This window comes from Silene latifolia, chromosome Y, assembly GCF_048544455.1.
Source record: "Silene latifolia isolate original U9 population chromosome Y, ASM4854445v1, whole genome shotgun sequence".
Taxonomy (NCBI): Eukaryota; Viridiplantae; Streptophyta; class Magnoliopsida; order Caryophyllales; family Caryophyllaceae; genus Silene; species Silene latifolia.
In genome coordinates, this window is record NC_133538.1 from 27948351 (window position 1) to 27960675 (window position 12325).

Here is a 12325-nt window from a genome sequence, read left to right on the forward strand (position 1 = left end):
CCCTTTAGAGGGGGCCGGGTATCCTAAAACGGGACGGGAAAGGGCTTAGGGTTGAATTAGGCAGACCCGCGGTACCAAACCTACACCCTTTCCCTTGTTATCGAAACGGAACCGTAAACTGAGTGCTAAAAGGGGAAGGGTGAACCGCTTTTCGAGGGGACCTGCTATCCTAAAACGGGACGGGAAAGGGTTTAGGGTTGGATTAGGCGACCGCTACCGCAGGTCCGCCTAATCCAACCCAAACCCCTTTCCCTTGTTATCGGAAATGGGTTATTTAGACTAAACGTACCTATAATATATGTAAAACGAACCTAAGACTATTTCGAAATGTACCTAGTACGCAAAAGGGATTAAACGGGGGGCGGGTATCCTAAAACGGGACGAGAAAGGGTTTAGGGTTGGATTAGGCGGACCGATACCGCAGGTCCGCCTAACCCAACCCTAAACCCTTTCCCTTGTTAACGAAACGGGGTCAATAAATTGATCCCCAAAATGGAAAGAGTGAATCCTTTTAGAGACGACTGGGTATCCTAAAACGGGACGGGAAAGGGTTTAGGGTTGGATTAGGCGTACCGATACCGCGGGTCCGCCTAATCCAACCCTAAACCCTTTCCCTTGTTATCGAAACGAGATCCATAAATTGAGCCATAAAAGGGGAAGAGAGAATCCTTTTAGAGAGGACCGGTTATCCTAAAACGGGACGGGAAAGGGATTAGGGTTGGATTAGCCAGACCGCTACCACGGGTCCGCCTAATCCAACCCCAAACCCTTTCCCTTGTTATCGAAACGGAACGGTAAACTGAGCCCTAAAAGGGGAAGGGTGAACCCCTTTCCGAGGGGACCGGCTATCCTAAAACGGTACGGGAAATGGTTTAAGGTTGGATTAGGCGACCCGCTACCGCGGGTCCGCCTAATCCAACCCTAACCCCTTTCCCTTATTATTGGAAATAGGTTATTTAGAAGAAAGGTACATACAATATATTTAAAACGAACCTAAGACTATTTCGAAGCGTACCTAGTACGCAAAAGGGATTAAACGGGGGGCGGGTATCCTAAAACGGGATGGGAAAGGGTTTAGGGTTGGATTAGGCGGCCCAATACCGCGGGTCCGCCTAATTCAACCCTAAACCCTTTCCCTTGTTATCAAAACGGGATCCGTAAACTGAGCCCTAAATGGGGAAGAGTGAACCCTTTAGAGGGGGCCAGGTATCCTAAAACGGGACGGGAAAGGGCTTAGGGTTGAATTAGGCGGACCCGCGGTACCAAACCTACACCCTTTACCTTGTTATCAAAACGGAACCGTAAACTGAGTGCTAAAAGGGGAAGGGTGAACCGCTTTTCGAGGGACCTGGTATCCTAAAACGGGACGGGAAAGGGTTTAGGGTTGGATTAGGCGACCCGCTACCACGGGTCCGCCCAATCCAACCCTAAACCCTTTCCCTTGTTATTGGAAATAGGTTATTTAGACAAAACGTACCTACAATATATGTAAAAAAAACCTAAGACTATTTCAAAACGTACCTAGTACGCAAAAGGGATTAAACGGGGGGCGGGTATCCAAAAACGGGATGGGAAAGGGTTTAGGGTTCGATTAGGCGGACCGCTACCGCAGGTCCGCCGAATCCAACCCTAACCCCTTTCCCTTGTTATCGGAAATGGGTTATTTAGACTAAACCTACCTATAATATATGTAAAACGAACCTAAGACTATTTCGAAATGTACCTAGTACGCAAATTAAAGGGATTAAACGGGGGGCGGGTATCCTAAAACGGGACGGGAAAGGGTTTAGGGTTGGATTAGGCGGACCGATACCGCTGGTCCGCCTAATACAACCCTAAACCCTTTCCCTTGTTATCGAAACGGGATCCATAAACTGAGCCCTAAACGGGGAAGAGTGAACCCTTTAGAGGGGGCCGGGTATCCTAAAACGGGACGGGAAAGGGCTTAGGGTTGAATTAGCGGACCAGCGGTACCAAACCTACACCGTTTCCCTTGTTATCGAAACGGAACCGTAAACTGAGTGCTAAAAGGGGAAGGGTGAACCCCTTTCTGAGGGGACCGGCTATCCTAAAACGGTACGGGAAATTGTTTAAGGTTGGATTAGGCGACCCGCTACCGCAGGTCCGCCTAATCCAACCTTAACCTCTTTCCCTTGTTATCGAAAATGGGTTATTTAGACTAAACGTACCTACAATATATGTAAAACAAACCTAAGACTATTTCGAAATGTACCTAGCAAGCAAAAGGGATTAAACGGGGGGCGGGTATCCTAAAACAGGACGGGAAAGGGTTTAGGGTTGGATTAGGCGGACCGATACCGTGGGTCCGCCTAATCCAACCCTACAACCCTTTCCCTTGTTATCAAACGGATCCATAAATTGATCCCTAAAATGGAAAGAGTGAATCCTTTTAGAGAGGACCGGGTATCCTAAAACGGGACAGAAAAAGGGTTTAGGTTTGGATTAGGCGGACCCGCGGTATCGGTCCGCCTAATCCAAACCTAAACCCTTTCCTTGTTATCGAACGGAACGCAAACCGAGCCCTAAAAGGGGAAGGGTGAACCCCTTTCCGAGGGGACCGACTATCCTAAAACGGAACGGGAAATGGTTTAGAGTTGGATTAGGCGACCCGCGGGTCCGTCTAATCCAACCCTATACCCTTTCCCTTGTTATTGGAAATAGGTTATTTAGAAGAAACGTACATACAATATATTTAAAACGAACCTAAGACTATTTCGAAGCGTACCTAGTACGCAAAAGGGATTAAACGGGGGGCGGGTATCCTAAAACGGGATGGGAAAGGGTTTAGGGTTGGATTAGGCGGACCGATACCGCGGGTCCGCCTAATCCAACCCTAAACCCTTTCCCTTGTTATCGAAACGGGATCCGTAAACTGAGCCCTAAACGGGGAAGAGTGAACCCTTTAGAGGGGACCGGGTATCCTAAAACGGGACGGGAAAGGGCTTAGGGTTGAATTAGGCGGACCCGCGGTACCAAACCTACACCCTTTCCCTTGTTATCGAAACGGAACCGTAAACTGAGTGCTAAAAGGGGAAGGGTGAACCCCTTTCCGAGGGGACTTGGTATCCTAAAACGGGACGGGAAAGGGTTTAGGGTTGGATTAGGCGACCCGCTACCGCGGGTCCGCCCAATCAAACCCTAAACCCTTTCCCTTGTTATTGGAAATAGGTTATTTAGACAAAACGTACCTACAATATATGTAAAACGAACCTAAGACTATTTCGAAACGTACCTAGTACGCAAAAGGTATTAAACGGGGGGCGGGTATACAAAAACGGGACGGGAAAGGGTATAGGGTTCGATTAGGCGGATCTGCTCGCGGTCCGCCTAATCAACCCTAACCCCTTTCCCTTGTTATCGGAAATGGGTTATTTAGACTAAACGTACCTACAATATATGTAAAACGAACCTAACAATATTTCGAAATGTACCTAGTACGCAAAAGGGATTAAACGGGGGACGGGTATCCTAAAACGGGACGGGAAAGGGTTTAGGGTTGGATTAGGCGGACCGATACCGCTGGTCCACCTAATCCAACCCTAAACACTTTCCCTTGTTATCGAAACGGGATCCATAAATTGATCCCTAAAATGGAAAGATTGAATCCTTTTAGAGAGGACCGGGTATCCTAAAACGGGACGGGAAAGGGTTTAGGGTTGGATTAGGCGGACCGATACCGCGGGTCCGCCTAATCCAACCTAAACCCTTTCCCTTGTTATCGAAACGGGATCCATAAATTGAGCCCTAAAAGGGGAAGAGTGAATCCTTTTAGAGAGGACCGGGTATCCTAAAACAGGACGGGAAAGTGTTTAAGGTTGGATTAGCCGTACCGCTACCACGGGTCCGCCTAATCCAACCCTAAACCCTTTCCCTTGTTATCGAAACGGAACTGTAAATTGGGCTCTAAAGGGGAAGGGTGAACCCTTTTCGAGGGGACCGGCTATCCTAAAACGGGACGGGAAATGGTTTAGGGTTGGATTAGGCGACCCGCTTCCGTGGGTCCACCTAATCCAACCCTATACCCTTTCCCTTGTTGTTGGAAATAGGTTATTTAGAATAAACGTACATACAATATATTTAAAACGAACTAAGACTATTTAAAAGCGTACCTAGTACGCAAAAGGGATTAAACGGGGGGCGGGTATCCTAAAACGGGACGGGAAAGGGTTTAGGGTTGGATTAGGCGGACCGATACCGCGGGTCCGCCTAATCCAACCCTAAACTCTTTCCGTTGTTATCGAAACGGGATCCGTAAACTGAGCCCTAAACGGGGAAGAGTGAACCCTTTAGAGGGTACCGGGTATCCTAAAACGGGACGGGAAAGGCCTTAGGGTTGAACTAGGTGGACCCGCGGTACCAACACTACACCCTTTCCCTTGTTATCGAAACGGAACCGTAAACTGAGTCCTAGAAGGGGAAGGGTGAACCTCTTTTCGAGGGGACCGGGTATCTTAAAACGGGACGCGAAAGGGTTTAGGGTTGGATTAGGCGACCCGCTACCGCGGGTCCGCCCAATCCAACCCTAAACCCTTTCCCTTGTTATTGGAAATATGTTATTTAGACAAAACGTACCTAGAATATATGTAAAACGAACCTAAGACTATTTTGAAACGTACCTAGTACGCAAAAGGGATTAAACGGGGGGCGGGTATCCAAAATCGGGACGGGAAAGGGTTTAGGGTTCGATTAGGCGGACCGCTACCGCAGGTCCGCCTAATCCAACCCTAACCCTTTTCCCTTGTTATCGGAAATGGGTTATTTAGACTAAACGTACCTACATTATATGTAAAACGAACCTAAGACTATTTCGAAATGTACCTAGTACGCATAAGGGATTTAACGGGGGCCGGGTATCCTAAAATGGGACGGGAAAGGGTTTAGGGTTGGATTAGGCGGACCGATACCGCGGGTCCGCCCAATCCAACCCTAAACCCTTTCCCTTGTTATCGAAACGGGATCCATAAATTGAGCCCTAAAAGGGAAAGAGTGAATCCTTTTAGAGAGGACCGGGTATCCTAAAACGGGACGGGAAAGGGTTTAGGGTTGGATTAGGCGGACCGCCGCCTAATCCAACCCTAAACCCTTTCCCTTGTTATCGAAAAGGAGCAGTAAACTAAGCCTTAAAAGGGAAAGGGTAAACCCCTTTCTGAGGGGACCGGCTATCCTAAAACGGGACGGGAAATGGTTTAGGGTTGGATTAGGCGACCCGCTACCGCGGGTCCGCCTAATCCAACTCTATACCCTTTCCCTTGTTATTGGAAATAGGTTATTTAGACGAAACGTACATACAATATATGTAAAACGAACATAAGTCTCTTTCGAAGCGTACCTAGTACGCAAAAGGGATTAAACGGGGGGCGGGTATCCTAAAACGGGACGGGAAAGGGTTTAGGGTTGGATTAGGCGGACCGATACCACGGGTCCGCCTAATCCAAACCTATACCCTTTCCCTTGTTATCGAAATGGGATCCGTAAACTGAGCCCTAAACGGGGAAGAGTGAACCCTTTAGAGGGGACCGGTTTCCTAAAATGGGACGGGAAAGGGTTTAGGGTTGAATTAGGCGGACCCGCGGTACCAACCCTACACCCTTTCCCTTATTATCGAAAAGGAACCGTAAACCGAGTCCTAAAAGGGGAAGGGTGAACCCCTTTCCGAGGGGACCGGGTATCCTAAAACGGGACGGGATAGGGTTTAGGTTTGGATTAGGCGACCCGCTACCGTGGGTCCGCCCAATCCAACCCTAAACCCTTTCCCTTGTTATTGGAAATAGGTTATTTAGACAAAACGTACCTACAATATATGTAAAACGAACCTAAGACTATTTCGAAACGTACCTATTAAGCAAAAGGGATTAAACGGGGGGCGGGTATCCAAAAACGGGACGGGAAAGGGTTTAGGGTTTGATAAGGCGGACCGCTACCTTGGGTCCGCCTAATTCAACCCTAAACCTTTTCCCTTGCTATCGAAACGGGATCCGTAAGCTGAGCCCTAAAAGGGGAAGAGTGAACCCTTTTAGAGGGGACCGATATCCTAAAACGGGACGGGAAAGGGTTTAGGGTTGAATTAGGCGGACCCGCGGTACCAACCCTACACCCTTTCCCTTGTTATCGAAACGGAACTGTATACTGAGCTCTAAAGGGGAAGGGTGAACTCTTTTTGAGGGGACCGGCTATCCTAAAACGGGACGGGAAATGGTTTAGGGTTGGATTAGGCGACCCGCTACCGTGGGTCCACCTAATATAACCCTATACCCTTTCCCTTGTTATTGGAAATAGGTTATTTAGAATAAACGTACATACAATATATTTAAAACGAACTAAGACTATTTTGAAGCGTACCTAGTACGCAAAAGGGATTAAACGGGGGGCGGGTATCCTAAAACGGGACGGGAAAGGGTTTAGGGTTGGATTAGGCGGACCGATACCGCGGGTCCGCCTAATCCAACCCTAAACCCTTTCCGTTGTTATCGAAACGGGATCCGTAAACTGAGCCCTAAACGGGGAAGAGTGAACCCTTTATAGGGTACCGGGTATCCTAAAACGGGACGGAAAAGGCCTTAGGGTTGAACTAGGTGGACCCGCGGTACCAACACTACACCCTTTCCCTTGTTATCGAAACGGAACCGTAAACTGAGTCCTAGAAGGGGAAGGGTGAACATCTTTTCGAGGGGACCGGGTATCCTAAAACGGACGCGAAAGGGTTTAGGGTTGGATTAGGCGACCAAACTCATCGCGGTCCGCCCAATCCAACCCTAAACCCTTTCCCTTGTTATTGGAAATAGGTTATTTAGACAAAACGTACCTAGAATATATGTAAAACGAACCTAAGACTATTTTGAAACGTACCTAGTACGCAAAAGGGATTAAACGGGGGGCGGGTATCCAAAATCGGGACGGGAAAGGGTTTAGGGTTCGATTAGGCGGACCGCTACACGCAGGTCCCCTAATCAACCCTAACCCTTTTCCCTTGTTATCGGAAATGGGTTATTTAGACTAAACGTACCTACATTATATGTAAAACGAACCTAAGACTATTTCGAAATGTACCTAGTACGCATAAGGGATTTAACGGGGGCCGGGTATCCTAAAATGGGACGGGAAAGGGTTTAGGGTTGGATTAGGCGGACCGATACCGCGGGTCCGCCCAATCAACCTAAACCCTTTCCCTTGTTATCGAAACGGGATCCATAAATTGAGCCCTAAAAGGGAAAGAGTGAATCCTTTTAGAGAGGACAGGGTATCCTAAAACGGGACGGGAAAGGGTTTAGGGTTGGATTAGGCGGACCGCCGCCTAATCCAACCCTAAACCCTTTCCCTTGTTATCGAAAAGGAGCAGTAAACTAAGCCCTAAAAGGGAAAGGGTGAACCCCTTTCTGAGGGGACCAGCTATCCTAAAACGGGACGGGAAATGGTTTAGGGTTGGATTAGGCGACCCGCTACCGCGGGTCCGCCTAATCCAACTCTATACCCTTTCCCTTGTTATTGGAAATAGGTTATTTAGACGAAACATACATACAATATATGTAAAACGAACATAAGACTCTTTCGAAGCGTACCTAGTACGCAAAAGGGATTAAACGGGGGGCGGGTATCCTAAAACGGGACGGGAAATGGTTTAGGGTTGGATTAGGCGGACCGATACCACGGGTCCGCCTAATCCAAACCTAAAACCTTTCCCTTGTTATCGAAATGGGATCCGTAAACCGAGCCCTAAACGGGGAAGAGTGAACCCTTTAGAGGGGACCGGTTTCCTAAAATGGGACGGGAAAGGGTTTAGGGTTGAATTAGGCGGACCCGCGGTACCAACCCTACACCCTTTCCCTTATTATCGAAAAGGAACCGTAAACTGAGTCCTAAAAGGGGAAGGGTCAACCCCTTTCCGAGGGGACCGGGTATCCTAAAACGGGACGGGATAGGGTTTAGGTTTGGATTAGGCGACCCGCTACCGCGGGTCCGCCCAATCCAACCCTAAACCCTTTCCCTTGTTATTGGAAATAGGTTATTTAGACAAAACGTACCTACAATATATGTAAAACGATCCTAAGACTATTTCGAAATGTACCTATTACGCAAAAGGGATTAAACGGTGGGTGGGTATCCAAAAACGGGACGGGAAAGGGTTTAGGGTTTGATAAGGCGGACCGCTACCTTGGGTCCGCCTAATTCAACCCTAAACCTTTTCCCTTGTTATCGAAACGGGATCCGTAAGCTGAGCCCTAAAAGGGGAAGAGTGAACCCTTTTAGAGGGGACCGGTATCCTAAAACGGGACGGGAAAGGGTTTAGGGTTGAATTAGGCGGACCCGCGGTACCAACCCTACACCCTTTCCCTTGTTATCGAAACGGAACTGTAAACTGAGCTCTAAAGGGGAAGGGTGAACCCTTTTCGAGGGGACCGGCTATCCTAAAACGGGACGGGAAATGGTTTAGGGTTGGATTCGGCGACCCGCTACCGTGGGTCCACCTAATCCAACCCTATACCCTTTCCCTTGTTATTGGAAATAGGTTATTTAGAATAAACGTACATACAATATATTTAAAACGAACTAAGACTATTTTGAAGCGTACCTAGTACGCAAAAAGGATTAAACGGGGGGCGGGTATCCTAAAACGGGACGGGAAAGGGTTTAGGGTTGGATTAGGCGGACCGATACCGCGGGTCCGCCTAATCCAACCCTAAACCCTTTCCGTTGTTATCGAAACGGGATCCGTAAACTGAGCCCTAAACGGGGAAGAGTGAACCCTTTAGAGGGTACCGGGTATCCTAAAACGGGACGGGAAAGGCCTTAAGGTTGAACTAGGTGGACCCGCGGTACCAACACTACACCCTTTCCCTTGTTATCGAAACGGAACCGTAAACTGAGTCCTAGAAGGGGAAGGGTGAACCTCTTTTCGAGGGGACCGGGTATCCTAAAACGGGACGCGAAAGGGTTTAGGGTTGGATTAGGCGACCCGCTCTGCGCGGTCCGCCCAATCCAACCCTAAACCCTTTCCCTTGTTATTGGAAATAGGTTATTTAGACAAAACGTACCTAGAATATATGTAAAACGAACCTAAGACTATTTTGAAACGTACCTAGTACGCAAAAGGGATTAAACGGGGGGCGGGTATCCAAAATCGGGACGGGAAAGGGTTTAGGGTTCGATTAGGCGGACCGCTACCGCAGGTCCACCTAATCCAACCCTAACCCTTTTCCCTTGTTATCGGAAATGGGTTATTTAGACTAAACGTACCTACATTATATGTAAAACGAACCTAAGACTATTTCGAAATGTACCTAGTACGCATAAGGGATTTAATGGGGGCCGGGTATCCTAAAATGGGACAGGAAAGGGTTTAGGGTTGGATTAGGCGGACCGATACCGCGGGTCCGCCCAATCCAACCCTAAACCCTTTCCCTTGTTATCGAAACGGGATCCATAAATTGAGCCCTAAAAGGGAAAGAGTGAATCCTTTTAGAGAAGACCGGGTATCCTAAAACGGGACGGGAAAGGGTTTAGGGTTGGATTAGGCGGACCGCCGCCTAATCCAACCCTAAACCCTTTCCCTTGTTATCGAAAAGGAGCAGTAAACTAAGCCCTAAAAGGGAAAGGGTGAACCCCTTTCTGAGGGGATCAGCTATCCTAAAACGGGACGGGAAATGGTTTAGGGTTGGATTAGGCCACCCGCTACCGCGGGTCCGCCTAATCCAACTCTATACCCTTTCCCTTGTTATTGGAAATAGGTTATTTAGACGAAACATACATACAATATATGTAAAACGAACATAAGACTCTTTCGAAGCGTACCTAGTACGCAAAAGGGATTAAACGGGGGGCGGGTATCCTAAAACGGGACGGGAAATGGTTTAGGGTTGGATTAGGCGGACCGATACCACGGGTTCGCCTAATCCAAACCTAAACCCTTTCCCTTGTTATCGAAATGGGATCCGTAAACTGAGCCCTAAACGGGGAAGAGTGAACCCTTTAGAGGGGACCGGTTTCCTAAAATGGGACGGGAAAGGGTTTAGGGTTGAATTAGGCGGACCACAGTACCAACCCTACACCCTTTCCCTTATTATCGAAAAGGAACCGTAAACTGAGTCCTAAAAGGGGAAGGGTGAACCCCTTTCCGAGGGGACCGGGTATCCTAAAACGGGACGGGATAGGGTTTAGGTTTGGATTAGGCGACCCGCTACCGCGGGTCCGCCCAATCCAACCCTAAACCCTTTCCCTTGTTATTGGAAATAGGTTATTTAGACAAAACGTACCTACAATATATGTAAAACGAACCTAAGACTATTTTGAAATGTACCTATTACGCAAAAGGGATTAAACGGTGGGCGGGTATCCAAAAACGGGACGGGAAAGGGTTTAGGGTTTGATAAGGCGGACCGCTACCTTGGGTCCGCCTAATTCAACCCTAAACCTTTTCCCTTGTTATCGAAACGGGATCCGCAAGCTGAGCCCTAAAAGGGGAAGAGTGAACCCTTTTAGAGGGGACCGGTGTCCTAAAACGGGACGGGAAAGGTTTTAGGGTTGAATTAGGCGGACCCGCGGTACCAACCCTACACCCTTTCCCTTGTTATCGAAACGGAACTGTAAACTGAGCTCTAAAGGGGAAGGGTGAACCCTTTTCGAGGGGACCGGCTATCCTAAAACGGGACGGGAAATGGTTTAGGGTTGGATTCGGCGACCCGCTACCGTGGGTCCACCTAATCCAACCCTATACCCTTTCCCTTGTTATTGGAAATAGGTTATTTAGAATAAACGTACATACAATATATTTAAAACGAACTAAGACTATTTTGAAGCGTACCTAGTACGCAAAAAGGATTAAACGGGGGGCGGGTATCCTAAAACGGGACGGGAAAGGGTTTAGGGTTGGATTAGGCGGACCGATACCGCGGGTCCGCCTAATCCAACCCTAAACCCTTTCCGTTGTTATCGAAACGGGATCCGTAAACTGAGCCCTAAACGGGGAAGAGTGAACCCTTTAGAGGGTACCGGGTATCCTAAAACGGGACGGGAAAGGCCTTAAGGTTGAACTAGGTGGACCCGCGGTACCAACACTACACCCTTTCCCTTGTTATCGAAACGGAACCGTAAACTGAGTCCTAGAAGGGGAAGGGTGAACCTCTTTTCGAGGGGACCGGGTATCCTAAAACGGGACGCGAAAGGGTTTAGGGTTGGATTAGGCGACCCGCTACTGCGGGTCCGCCCAATCCAACCCTAAACCCTTTCCCTTGTTATTGGAAATAGGTTATTTAGACAAAACGTACCTAGAATATATGTAAAACGAACCTAAGACTATTTTGAAACGTACCTAGTACGCAAAAGGGATTAAACGGGGGGCGGGTATCCAAAATCGGGACGGGAAAGGGTTTAGGGTTCGATTAGGCGGACCGCTACCGCAGGTCCACCTAATCCAACCCTAACCCTTTTCCCTTGTTATCGGAAATGGGTTATTTAGACTAAACGTACCTACATTATATGTAAAACGAACCTAAGACTATTTCGAAATGTACCTAGTACGCATAAGGGATTTAACGGGGGCCGGGTATCCTAAAATGGGACGGGAAAGGGTTTAGGGTTGGATTAGGCGGACCGATACCGCGGGTCCGCCCAATCCAACCCTAAACCCTTTCCCTTGTTATCGAAACGGGATCCATAAATTGAGCCCTAAAAGGGAAAGAGTGAATCCTTTTAGAGAAGACCGGGTATCCTAAAACGGGACGGGAAAGGGTTTAGGGTTGGATTAGGCGGACCGCCGCCTAATCCAACCCTAAACCCTTTCCCTTGTTATCGAAAAGGAGCAGTAAACTAAGCCCTAAAAGGAAAGGGTGAACCCCTTTACGAGGGGATCGGTATCCTAAAACAGGACGGGAAATGGTTTAGGGTTGGATTAGGCCACCCGCTACCGCGGGTCCGCCTAATCCAACTCTATACCCTTTCCCTTGTTATTGGAAATAGGTTATTTAGACGAAACATACATACAATATATGTAAAACGAACATAAGACTCTTTCGAAGCGTACCTAGTACGCAAAAGGGATTAAACGGGGGGCGGGTATCCTAAAACGGGACGGGAAATGGTTTAGGGTTGGATTAGGCGGACCGATACCACGGGTCCGCCTAATCCAAACCTAAACCCTTTCCCTTGTTATCGAAATGGGATCCGTAAACTGAGCCCTAAACGGGGAAGAGTGAACCCTTTAGAGGGGACCGGTTTCCTAAAATGGGACGGGAAAGGGTTTAGGGTTGAATTAGGCGGACCCGCGGTACCAACCCTACACCCTTTCCCTTATTATCGAAAAGGAACCGTAAAC